This window comes from Bos grunniens, chromosome 14, assembly GCF_055505025.1.
Source record: "Bos grunniens cultivar Pamir isolate PY7600 chromosome 14, Bosgru_T2T1.0, whole genome shotgun sequence".
In the NCBI taxonomy this organism is placed as follows: Eukaryota; Metazoa; Chordata; class Mammalia; order Artiodactyla; family Bovidae; genus Bos; species Bos grunniens.
The window spans coordinates 24736072-24749033 of NC_141178.1; the positions used below are offsets into that span (position 1 = coordinate 24736072).

General features: G+C 38.7%; 1 pseudogene across 1 annotated transcript in view; it reads left to right on the top strand.

Annotated features, from left to right (window-relative positions):
- Nucleotides 1–1088: 1088 nt before the first annotated feature.
- LOC147359198 (TBC1 domain family member 1-like) overlaps nucleotides 1089–12962 on the top strand; it is a 32156-nt pseudogene continuing 20282 nt past the window's right edge. Inside the window, exon 1 of the transcript XR_015141357.1 lies at nucleotides 1089–1206. The product of XR_015141357.1 is annotated as a TBC1 domain family member 1-like (transcript). The remainder of the gene's footprint in view (nucleotides 1207–12962) is intronic.

Sequence of the window (12962 nt, forward strand, 5' to 3'; positions counted from 1 at the left end):
TGTTGTGTCCCTTGGTCTGGAATAAATATAGCAATAAAATTAGCAATGAATGAGTGAAGTCGCTCAGTCATCTCCAACTCTCTGCGACCCCATGGACTGTAGCCTAACCAGGTTCCTCTGTCCTTGGGATTTTCCAGGCAAGAATACTGGAGTGGGTTGCCATTTCCTTCTCCAAGAGATCTTCCTGAGCCAGGGATTGAACCCAGGTCTCCTGCATTGTAGGCAGACGCTTTACTAGCAATAAATAATCAAAATAGCAATAACACTATTCTTTGCTACTTCACCCTGCACTCTGTCTCTGAGACTTGATTCAGCCCTGGGTGCACAGAGGCCAAGTTTTTTGGCCTCATTATCAATGGAGAAAGCACTTCTTACAAATGCACGACAAACTTTACTTAAACAATTCATGTTTACTACACCTTCCTTGGTCACATTCTTTTAACTACATCCCTTGCTCAGTGGCCCCAAACTCCTTTACCTCCACGTAGCTTGAGATAAGCCCAAATTCTAATTACTCCTCTGAGTTACTTGTTAGGCGCACCCATGTGTACATTCATAATGCAAATATCAATAAACTTCTGTTTTTCTCTTATCCTGTCTCTGGCCAGTCTAATTTACCAGGTCCTACACTAGAGGATCAAAGATGTGTAGAGGAAAATTTTTCCTTCCCCACAATGCCACGATTTGTAGTAATGTATAAGTAACATGTGACATGGGTTCATGGGTTGGCAAAAGCACATTTACTGTAGGAATCAGGACAATTAGAGAGGAAACTGTCCGAGAAGTCCATGTTGAAAGCAGGGCAGAGCTTGAACATGTGTAAAAGTGGCAGAGAAGATCAACTGAATGTAGTAAAACAATCAAAGACACAGTGAGGGGAAGATGGGACATGACTGGGGGATACAAGATGTGAAAAATTAGTACTAGAGACAGAGTATGGATATACTTGACTGGCAAACTAAGGAGACTTGACTTTGGCTAGAAAAAAATATTTTAAGCCGAGCTGTGGTCTACATATAGAAATGATGGGATCAGGAGCATATTTAAATATTCTGGAAAAGAAGTAAATGCGACTGTGAGTAGCAGCAATGGAAAAGGACAGAAGGAAGATGGGCTGGATTACGAGAGGCACACTAATGATTGATGGTGCTGGATATGAGGAGAGAGTGGAGCCAAAGAAGCTGCCAGTTCCTGATGGAAAGATCGGTTGGTATCACAGCTGATTTACCCCAATGACACAGCTGCTGCTTCTGCCTCAAGGAACCAAGCTTGTGTGTGTGTGTCATAACATTTTGCCTAAAAAATTTCTGAAGTTTCTTTCAGAGTTAGAATATAAGTCACACAAAGCAAGAATTTCCTTTGAAGCATCTATCCTTAAGAATCATTTATACTTTCTTTTATCAACTAGGGGAAAAATAGCTCTTGATATGCAACTGTTACAAGTGGATTTCATATACTTCTCATTTTATCCTGATTATAGCACCATAAAAAAGGCTTTGGGGCACCTTTATTGGTGGGAAACAATGTACTTTTAGTTGTCATCAAAGTTTTCTGTAAAACTGGAAATAATGAAGAGCCACCCACAAGCAGCTGCAGCAGACCCATGAGTGTGAATCCCCATGAGCATACCTGGGACATCTTAGTTTTAAAGAACATGAGGCAAGAACCACCAGTGTGCTCTGTCAGAGATCAGGTTCTGCAGTCAGCTCTGGAAAGAAGTATCTTTTCAGGCAATTACCAGCTGCATGATCTTGAGCAAATTACCTAGCTTCTGTGGACTTTAGTTTCCCTCATCTCTGTGATGGAGTGATAGTGATCAGTCTCATTAAATGAAAAAAAAATTGCTAGTATCAGAAACAGCTAATATGCCACACTTCTTTGCTAATTATCAAACATTCACTAAGAGTTTTACATTCAATATCTCAGTTATTCTCAAAATAGTCCTGGGATAAGTCCTAGCAGTATTTCCATTTTACAGATGAGAAAATTGAGGCCTTTGAAACATTTATTTGCCTAGATTACAATGTTAGTATAGTGTTAATGAGGATTTAAATCTGTGTGGACTTATATTGGTGCTTTTAAAGTATTCTATACTATCATTGCACATGTAAATTATTTAACAGAGCATCCAGAATGCAATAAGTCCCAGATATGTAATATTAGAGATCTCTTTATAGTCTCAGATCAAATTACGACTTAAATTGTATAAGTACTCTGCAAACTAGTTAAAGAGAAGTAACATTTAATTAAAAATGTCAATTTTTTTTACAATAGCTAGGACATGAAAGCAACCTAGATGTCCACCGACAAGATAAATGATACAGAAGTTGTGGTACATATATACAATGTAATATTACCCAGCTATATTAAAAAATATATATATTTGAGTCAGTTCTAATGAGGTATATCAGCCTATTATATAGAGTAAAGTAAGTCAGAGAAAGATTAAATACCATACATTGAATCATGTGTATGGAATCTAGAAAGCTGGTACTGAAGAACCTATTTGCAGGGCAGCAGTGACGATGCAGACACAGAGATCAGATTGTGGACAGTGTGGGAAGGAGAGGGAGGGACAAACTGAGAGAATGGCATGAAACACATATATTACCATATGTAAAGTAGATCGCAAGTGGGAATTTACTACGTGGCACAGAGAGCTCAACCCAGCGCTCTGTGATAACCTGGAGGGGTGGGATGGGGTGGGAGATGAGAGGGGGGTTCAGGAGAGAGAGGACATATGTATATCCATGGCTGATTCATGTTGAGGTATGGCAGAGGCCAACACACTATTGTAAAGCAATTATCCTCCAAAAAAAAAACCACAATTAAAAAAAATATCAGTCAAGGTAGAATCAGATGAAAGCAACTGATCATGACCTTGTCATAGCAAAGGGGGTTGCATAACTCAATGAAGCTATGAGCATGCCATGCAGGGCCACCAAAGACTGATGGGACACAGTGAAGAGTTCTGACAAAACATGGTCCCCTGGAGGAAGGAATAGTAAACCACTCCAGTATTCTTGTCTGGAGAACCATGTGGACAGTATGGAAAGGCAAAAAGATATGACACCAGAAGATGAGTTCCCCAGGTTGGGAGGTGTCCAATATGCTACTGGCGAAGAGCAGAGGGCAATTACTAATACCTCCAGTAAGAATCAAGCAGCTAGGCCAAAGCAGAAATGACACTCAGTTGTGGATTTTGTGAAAGTAAAGTCAGATGCTGTGAAGAACAATATTGCATAGGAACCTGGAATGTTAGGTCCATGAAACAAGGCAAACTGGATGTGGTCAAGCAGGGGATGGCAAGACTGGACATCAACATTTTAGCAATAAATGAACAAAAATGGATGAGAATGGGTAAATTTAATTCAGATGACATTATATCTGCTATTGTGGGTAAGAATCCCCTAGAAAAAAGGGAGTATCCCTCATAATCAACAAGATTCCAAAATGTAGTGCCTGGGTGCAGTCTCAAAAACAAGAGAATAATCTCGGTTCATTTCCAAGGCAAACTATTTAACATCACAGTAATCCAAGTCTATGCCCCAACCACTGAAACCGAAGAAACTGAAGCTGACCAGTTCTTTGAAGACCAACACCACCTTCTAGAACTAACAGCAAAAAAAGGAAAAGAAAAGAAAAAGATGTCCTTTTCATCATAGGGGATTGGAATGCAAAAGTAGGAAGTCAGGAGATACATGGAATAAACACATGGCCAAACACAGAAGTTTGGCCACAGAGTACAAAATGAAGCAGGACAAAGGCTAACAGAGGGTTTTCAAGAGAACACACTGGTCATAGCAAACACATGTTTCAACAATCCAAGAGATGACTCTACACATGCCCATCACCACATGGTCAATACTGAAATCAGATTGATTATGTTCTTTGCAACCAAAGATTGAGAAGCTCTATACAGTCAGTAAAAACAAGACCTGGAGCTGACTGTGACTCAGATCATGAGCTCCTTACTGCACAATTCAGGCTTAAGTGGAAGAAAGTAGGGAAAACCACTAGGCCATTCAGGTATTACCTAACTCAGATCATGTAGGATTATACAATTGAGATGGCAAATAGATTCAAAGGATTATATCTGATAGAATGCTTTAAGAACTATGGACAAGGTTCATGACTCTGTACAGGAGGTGGTGACCAAAACCATACCCAAGAAAAAGAAATGCAAGAAGGCAAAGTGGTTGTCTGAGGAGGATTTATAAATAGCTGAGGAAAGAAGGGAAGTGAAAAGCAAAGGAGAAAGGGAAAGATACACCCAACTGAAGGCAGAGCTCCAGAAAACAGCAAGGAGAGATAAGAAGACCTTCTTAAATAAACAATGCAAAGAAGCAGAGGAAAACAATAAAATGGGAAAGACTAGAGATCTCTTCAAGAAAATTGGAGATTTCAGGCGAACAATTTCATGCAAGGATGGGCATGATAAAGGACAGAAATTAGAACCTAAGAGAACCAAAAGAGATTAAGAAGAGGTGGCAAAAATATACAGAAAAACTATACAAAAAATGTCTTCATAACCCAGATAACCATGATGGCATGGTCACTCACCTAGAGCCAGACATCCTGGACTATAAAGCCAAGTGGGCTTCAGGAAGCATTACTATGAACAAAGCTAGTGGAGGTGAGGGAATTCTAGCTGAGCTATTTCAAATCCTAAAAGATGAGGCTGTTAAAGTGCTGCACTCAAATGTTAGCAAATTTGGAAAACTCATCAGTGGCCACAGGACTAGAAAAGGTCAGTTTTCATTTGAATCCCAAAGAAGGGCAATTCCAAAGAATGTTCAAACTACCATACGATTGCCATCTCACATGCTAGCCAGGTAATGCTCAAAATCCTTCAAGCTAGGCTTCAGCAGTGTGTGAACCCAGAACTTCCAGATATACAAGCTGGGTTTCAAAGAGGCAGAAGAATCAGAGATCAAATAGCCAACATCTGTTGGATCATGGAAAAAGCAAGGGAGGTCCAGAAAAATATCTACTTTTGCTTCATTGACTATGCTAAAACCTTTGTGTAGTTCAGAACAAACTATATCTTAAAGATATGGGAGTACGAGACCACACTACCTGTCTCCTAAGAAGCCTACATGCAGGTCAAGAAACAACAGTTAGAACCAGACGTGGAACAATGGACTGGTTCAAAATTGGGAAAGGAGTATGGCAAGGCTGTATATTGCCACCCTGCTTATATATGCAAAGTACATCATGAGAAAAGCTGGTCTGGATGAAGCAAAAGCTGGAATCAAGATCGCCAGGAGAAATATCAACAACTTCAGGTGTACAGATGATATCACTGTAATGGAAGCGAGTGAAGAAAAATTAAAGAGCCTCTTGATGAGGGTGAAAGAGGAGAGTGAAAAAACTGCCTTGAAACTCAACATTCAACAAACTAAGATCATGGTATTTGGTCCCAACACTTCATGGCAATGAAAAGGAGAATAAGTGGAAATTGTAACATTTTAATTTTCTTGGCTCCAGAATCACTGCAGATGCTGACTGCCCCCATGAAATTAAAAGATGCTTTCTCCTTGGAAGAAAAGCTATGAGAATTTTAGCTTATTAAAAAGTAGAGGCAACACTTTGCTGACAAATGTCTGTATAGTCAAAGCTATGGTTTTTCCTGTAGTCATGTATGGATATGAGAGTTGGACCATAAAGAAGGCTGAATGCTAAAGAACTGATGCTTTCGAAATATGTTGTGGGAGCAGATTCTTGAGAGTCCCTTGGACAGCAAGGAGATCAAACCAGTCAATCCTAAAGGAAATCACCTCTGAATATTCATTGGAAGGACCGTTGATAAAGCTGAAACTCCAATACTTTGGCCACATGATGAGAAGAACTGACTCATTGGAAAGGACCCTGATGCTGGGAAAAATTGAGGGGGAGGAGGAGGGGGCAGCAGAAGATGAGATGGTTAGATAGCATCACTGATTCAATGGACATGATTTTGAGCAAACTCAGGAGATAGTGGAGGATAAAGGAACCTGGCATGCTGCAGTCCATGGAGTGAGACCTGACTTAGCAACTGAACAACAACTGCAAGTTATAGTATTAAGATGAAAAATGATTTTAGAGTGGATTGTAGAGTTAAAAGAGAAAAGTGATAAGGAGACCTGGAAAGAGAATAAATGGAGGGAGGGAAGAACCAGGAAAAGATCGTCATCATGCTAGCTTTTTTGCTGTCCTCCCCCAATGAATTGGGAAAGCAAATCTGTAGGCATCGAGTCTATACCACAGACAGCATATGACTGTAATATCCTTTGTCTGTAGGCCCACCATCTTATTGTGCACTGATTGAGGGAATAGTGTGAATTACATGCAAGATTTGGTGGCCACAAGTACCCTAGGAAGAGGCTAGGGTAGAAGCCCTGGGAAGAAATTGTAGAGATTCTTGCTTAAAATGGCTAAACCAGGACAAGGTTTTATGAATCAGGGAGTGGCTAGCAGCAAGCAGTAGACTGGAGCTGCCAGCAAGCTGAAGAGAAGCCTTAGCTTGTGGAAGGGAGAGACTTCATGTTTCCTCCTGGGAAAAGTTGAAATCACTGGTGGGAAGTTCTTCTGAGGACTTGAACTTCCTATCAGTAAGTTACCCAAGGTTTTGCATGTGGTTGAACTCTAAAAGTGGAGATGTACAGACCCTGCTCATTGTCTCAGTGGGATTACTGATCACAGGAGTGCCAGTAACCAGGTACTTAATGCCATTGTGGTTCTATCAGTGCCTTATTCCCAGATTCCTAATCTATTCAAACACCTGCCTGGGGCCACATTCTGAATTAAAGTGGTCCTCTGAGTTGTATCCATATCACCTGGATAGCTTGGTGACATCTTCTGAAGTGTCTGGAGTTCACAAACTCCCCAGGGAACATCATACTTCTGAGCCAAATTCAAGACAGTTGTACTTTTTCTGCTTGCCTCTGATGGACCAAGGTAAACTTTCCTACCGAAAAATAGCAATAGCTGAAACATGAACTTAAGAAAAATGGCACTGGGCAGAGATGAAACGATATAAAACGTGGTTAGTCATTCCTAAGACTATACACGAATCCACACTTAAAGAGTTTAAAATAATTAGGCATATACTGTGTTATTTCAACATGGTTTTTAACATAATGAAAATTAAATTAACTAGAAATTTGTAGATCTGTCTATACACAAACAGATTTGATTTGCATAATACAACAGTTGTGCTTTTGTTTCACTGAACTGGCAAATAGCTTGATAGATTTAACTGAATGAGCCAGTTGCGTTTGTGCTGAGTTGGCTGTAGAAAGCATGCATGTAGACAGTAAGCCACGCTGATACAAATAAACAGAGAATACCGAGTTCACCTTAGATGGGTTTTAGTCAGTATTGTCTATATTTTGAGCTCTAAGAGGAGCACAGAATCTCTCATGCTGAATTTCAATTAAAAGTGCAACCTATTTTCTGTGGTTTGTATGAACAATCTAACATGGTTAACTTTACACAATTATAAGGTTATATTTTATAATTTTGAGTTTCTTCTCCCACCTCTTTGTATTCTAATCACAAGTGTCTTTACTTTCTTTCAATGCTACTTCAAATAATCAATTTGAGCTGTAGAAAATACTGGAGAGTTTCACCTCAAAAGAAAAATTTTGGCAAGTTTTGAGTGAAAACAGAGCATTATAATAGAATCCACTGTGCATACCTCTACCGCTGAGAGCAGACCTCATGTTTTTATAGTCACCCAGCGCTAATGCAGCAGGAGGGCTCTGTCCTAGATTCTTTGTGGCTCCAGACTACTTTATTTCCTTTCTTCTCACTGTAGGAGAATGTTTCCCTTTTCCCCGTGTCTCAGGGCCTATGAGACATCATTAGCCCTTCTGGCTCTATATCTTGCTATTTATCTTTTTTGCTTTCTTCTGTTTCCATTTTCATATTTTACTATATTTTGCTTCTCTGTGAAAAAGGCTAGTAGTTGTTCAGTCACCCAGTCATGTCGGACTCTTTGAGACCCCATGGAGTGCAGCAAGCCAGGCCTCCCTGTCCCTCATCATCTCCCAAAGTTTGCCATGGCATCGGTGATGCCATGGACATGAACAAGATTAGACTCATTGTTCAAGTCAAAGCTGAGGGAATAATAGTTCATTACTTTTGAATACCTGTTGCATGCCAGGTGCTACAGGTGCCTTGCAAACCTTATTTCTAATTAAACAGTTTAATATTCCTATTTCACAGTTGTGGAAACTAAAGCTTAGAGACTAAGGGAAGTCTTGGTCATACAGCTGGTAAATAACACAATTAATGGAAGACCTCAGGACTGTCGCCTTCCAAAGGCTGTACTCCCTCTTTCCTTTCTGATCATCTGAGTCTATTCACCTGGTCGAGCTTAGAATGGATTACCTTCCCAGGCATGATACACTAAACTTTCATTGACGATCATGGGACTTTTATCTTTATCTGAGGATTAAGTTTATTCTTTAGTTTCACAACATTCCTTTTGCCAGTCTGTCTAGAAACTATGGCTCTAACTGAAAACCCACTAGACTGTGCACTCCTGTCTGACTTCAAAGGCTCTGCTCTTTGCATCTTGTTATACTTCCTATCAAGCATGATTGATCAGTTATTACCCATCCACCAAGTTCTGGAAGCTACAACAAAATTTAAACTTTAATGGCTGAGTTTCTTGGAAATGCTTTCAAACATATAATTGGAATTTTCTTACTTAACTATACCTCAGCTACACTTTTCTAAACTTTTCTTTCTGGAACAGTGCCAGTCACAATATAGTTATAAGAAACAAAAATAGAGCTTTTTGAATCAGAAAAGGATTCAAAACAAGGAAGGAGTAGCCTCTTGGCAGGTCATCCAGGAATGACTTTCAGAGTAATAATGAGGAACTTGCCATTCAGGGGAGCTGCTCCTTCTGCCCTAATCAAGGGAGAAGAATCACAAGGCCACCAAAGCATCTTTACAGCTGCTGCTGGGCATCTCTATGGCAGCAACTGGGCACTAGAGTACCAACTTAGACCCAATGTCTCGGCTGTGGCTTTCCACAGAAAATAGCACTGAAGCAAATCACTGGCCTCTGCCCCTCTTTCATCTTCTGACTCTTGCATGAGTGAATCTCATTTGTGAACCCTGTCTGGTATCTAGAACCCTTGCTGCAAGGGAGTTTGAAAAGCAACTTTTAGTTTTTCAATCTCTGCCACACAGAAACCTTTTAGAAAGCAGGTGGAATAGAGCACCAATAAACTAATTATTCTTTGACAGAGGGGTTTTTGGTAAACATTGATTTTCTTTGTTTTGTATTGAATGAGATGGAACATTTTTAGAAAACAGCTATAATACTGCAAACAACAACAAGAAAGCACGCTGTGTGAGTTATCTCACTTATTTGGATGATTGGTGTCTTGCCTTACTGAATGTGTATTTATACTTCATTAATGATAATATTTGACAAAAGGTTTAGCTTTCTCAAATGCATGCGTGATCTTGTAAGTGGAGGGAATCTTTCTTAAAGACTGACTCCAGGTAGAGGGACTCAAAATGTAGAATGTAAGTGCTATAGTCTTTATGGTACATAAAGACTGGAAGAGAATGGAAGGATATCTTCTTGGCAAAAGCTTGATCTCTTATATTTCATATTAAGCTTAAAAAGATCAGTATTACAGGGAACATTTAACCAATTCAAAGCAAGCTAACCAATTATAGAGAAGTCAATTAATACTAGATCACCAAGAAACAACAAAAATCTAAGGTTCTTTATATAAAAGAGAAAATCTTTCTAGAGATTTCAGATATAGCAGTGATGTTAATGATCAAATTCATATTGATGTCAGAATGAAAAATTAACATATAAATTTTCATGTCTTTAATGAAGCTTTAAACTAAGTGTTCTTTGACCAACTTATTGCTGAAAATAGCTATTTTAGGAATAACAAGACACATTTATCCCATAAGAGTATTTTTTCTTTGAATTATTTTAAATTGGGATGTAAACTAATCATCTGAAACAACTTTATCAAAAAAGATGTTTATGTATAAAATACAGTGAAAGAAACATATCATTAATAATCTTTGATGAAAAGTTAGCTTTTGGGAGGAGACAAGATGGCGGAGGAGTAGGACGGGGAGAACACTTTCTCCCCCACAAATTCATCAAAAGAGCATTTAAACGTCGAGTAAATTCCACAAAACAACTTCTGAATGCCGGCAGAGGACATCAGGCACCCAGAAAAGCAACCCAACTCTTCGAAAGGAGAGAGAAGAAATACAGCTCCACCCACCAGAACACCGACACAAGCTTCCCTAACCAGGAAACCTTGACAAGCCACCTGTACAAACCCACACACAGTGAGGAAACGCCACAATAAAGAGAACTCCACAAACTGCCAGAATACAGAAAGGACACCCCAAACTCAGCAATTTAAACAAGATGAAGAGACAGAGGAATACTCAGCAGATAAAGGAACAAGATAAATGCCCACCAAACCAAACCAAAGAGGAAGAGATAGGGAATCTACCTGATAAAGAATTTCGAATAATGATAGTGAAATTGATCCAAAATCTTGAAACTAAAATGGAATCATAGATAAATAGCCTGGAGACAAGGATTGAGAAGATGCAAGAAAGGTTTAACAAGGACCTAGAAGAAATAAAAAAGAGTCAATATATAATGAATAATGCAATAAGTGAAATTAAAAACACTCTGGAGGCAACAAATAGTAGAATAACAGAGGCAGAAGACAGGATTAGTGAATTAGAAGATAGAATGGTAGAAATAAATGAATCAGAGAGGATAAAAGAAAAACGAATTAAAAGAAATGAGGACAATCTCAGAGACCTCCAGGACAATATTTAATGCTACAACATTCGAATCATAGGGGTTCCAGAAGAAGAAGACAAAAAGAAAGACCATGAGAAAATACTTGAGGAGATAATAGTGGAAAACTTCCCTAAAATGGGGAAGGAAATAATCACCCAAGTCCAAGAAACCCAGAGAGTCCCAAACAGGATAAACCCAAGGCGAAACACCCCAAGACCCATATTAATCAAATTAACAAAGATCAAACACAAAGAACAAATATTAAAAGCAGCAAGGGAAAAACAACAAATAACACACAAGGGAATTCCCATAAGGATAACAGCTGATCTTTCAATAGAAACTCTTCAAGCCAGGAGGGAATGGCAAGACATACTTAAAATGATGAAAGAAAATAACCTACAGCCCAGATTATTGTACCCAGCAAGGATCTCATTCAAGTATGAAGGAGAAATCAAAAGCTTTTCAGACAAGCAAAAGCTGAGAGAATTCTGCACCACCAAACCAGCTCTCCAACAAATACTAAAGGATATTCTCTAGACAGGAAACACAAAAACGGTGTATAAACTCGAACCCAAAACAATAAAGTAAATGGCAACGGGATCATACTTATCAGTAATTACCTTAAACGTAAATGGGTTGAATGCCCCAACCAAAAGACAAAGACTGGCTGAATGGATACAAAAACAAGACCCCTACATATGTTGTCTACAAGAGACCCACCTCAAAACAGGGGACACATACAGACTGAAAGTGAAGGGCTGGAAAAAGATTTTCCATGCAAATAGGGACCAAAAGAAAGCAGGAGTAGCAATACTCATATCAGATAAAATAGACTTTAAAACAAAGGCTGTGAAAAGAGACAAAGAAGGTCACTACATAATGATCAAAGGATCAATCCAAGAAGAAGATATAACAATTATAAATATATATGCACCCAACACGGGAGCACCACAGTACGTAAGACAAATGCTAACAAGTATGAAAGGAGAAATTAACAATAACACAATAATAGTGGGAGACTTTAATACCCCACTTACACCTATGGATAGATCAACTAAACAGAAAATTAACAAGGAAACACAAACTTTAAACGATACAATAGACCAGTTAGACCTAATTGATATCTATAGGACATTTCATCCCAAAACAATGAATTTCACCTTTTTCTCAAGCGCACATGGAACCTTCTCCAGGATAGATCACATCCTGGGCCATAAAGCTAGCCTTGGTAAATTCAAAAAAATAGAAATCATTCCAAGCATTTTTTCTGACCACAATGCAGTAAGATTAGATCTCAATTACAGGAGAAAAACTATTAAAAATTCCAACATATGGAGGCTGAACAACACACTGCTGAATAACCAACAAATCACAGAAGAAATCAAAAAAGAAATCAAAATTTGCATAGAAACGAATGAAAATGAAAACACAACAACCCAAAACCTGTGGGACACAGTAAAAGCAGTCCTAAGGGGAAAGTTCATAGCAATACAGGCACACCTCAAGAAACAAGAAAAAAGTCAAATAAATAACCTAACTCTACACCTAAAGCAACTAGAAAAGGAAGAAATGAAGAACCCCAGGGTTAGTAGAAGGAAAGAAATCTTAAAAATTAGAGCAGAAATAAATGCAAAAGAAACAAAAGAGACCATAGCAAAAATCAACAAAACCAAAAGCTGGTTCTTTGAAAGGATAAATAAAATTGACAAACCATTAGCCAGACTCATCAAGAAACAAAGGGAGAAAAATCAAATCAACAAAATTAGAAACGAAAATGGAGAGATCACAACAGACAACACAGAAATACAAAGGATCATAAGAGACTACTATCAACAATTATATGCCAATAAAATGGACAACGTGGAAGAAATGGACAAGTTCTTAGAAAAGTACAACTTTCCAAAACTGGACCAGGAAGAAATAGAAAATCTTAACAGACCCATCACAAGCATGGAAATTGAAACTGTAATCAAAAATCTTCCAGCAAACAAAAGCCCCAGTCCAGACGGCTTCACAGCTGAATTCTACCAAAAATTTAGAGAAGAGCTAACACCTATCCTGCTCAAACTCTTCCAGAAAATTGCAGAGGAAGGTAAACTTCCAAACTCATTCTATGAGGCCACCATCACCCTAATACCAAAACCTGACAAAGGTGCCACAA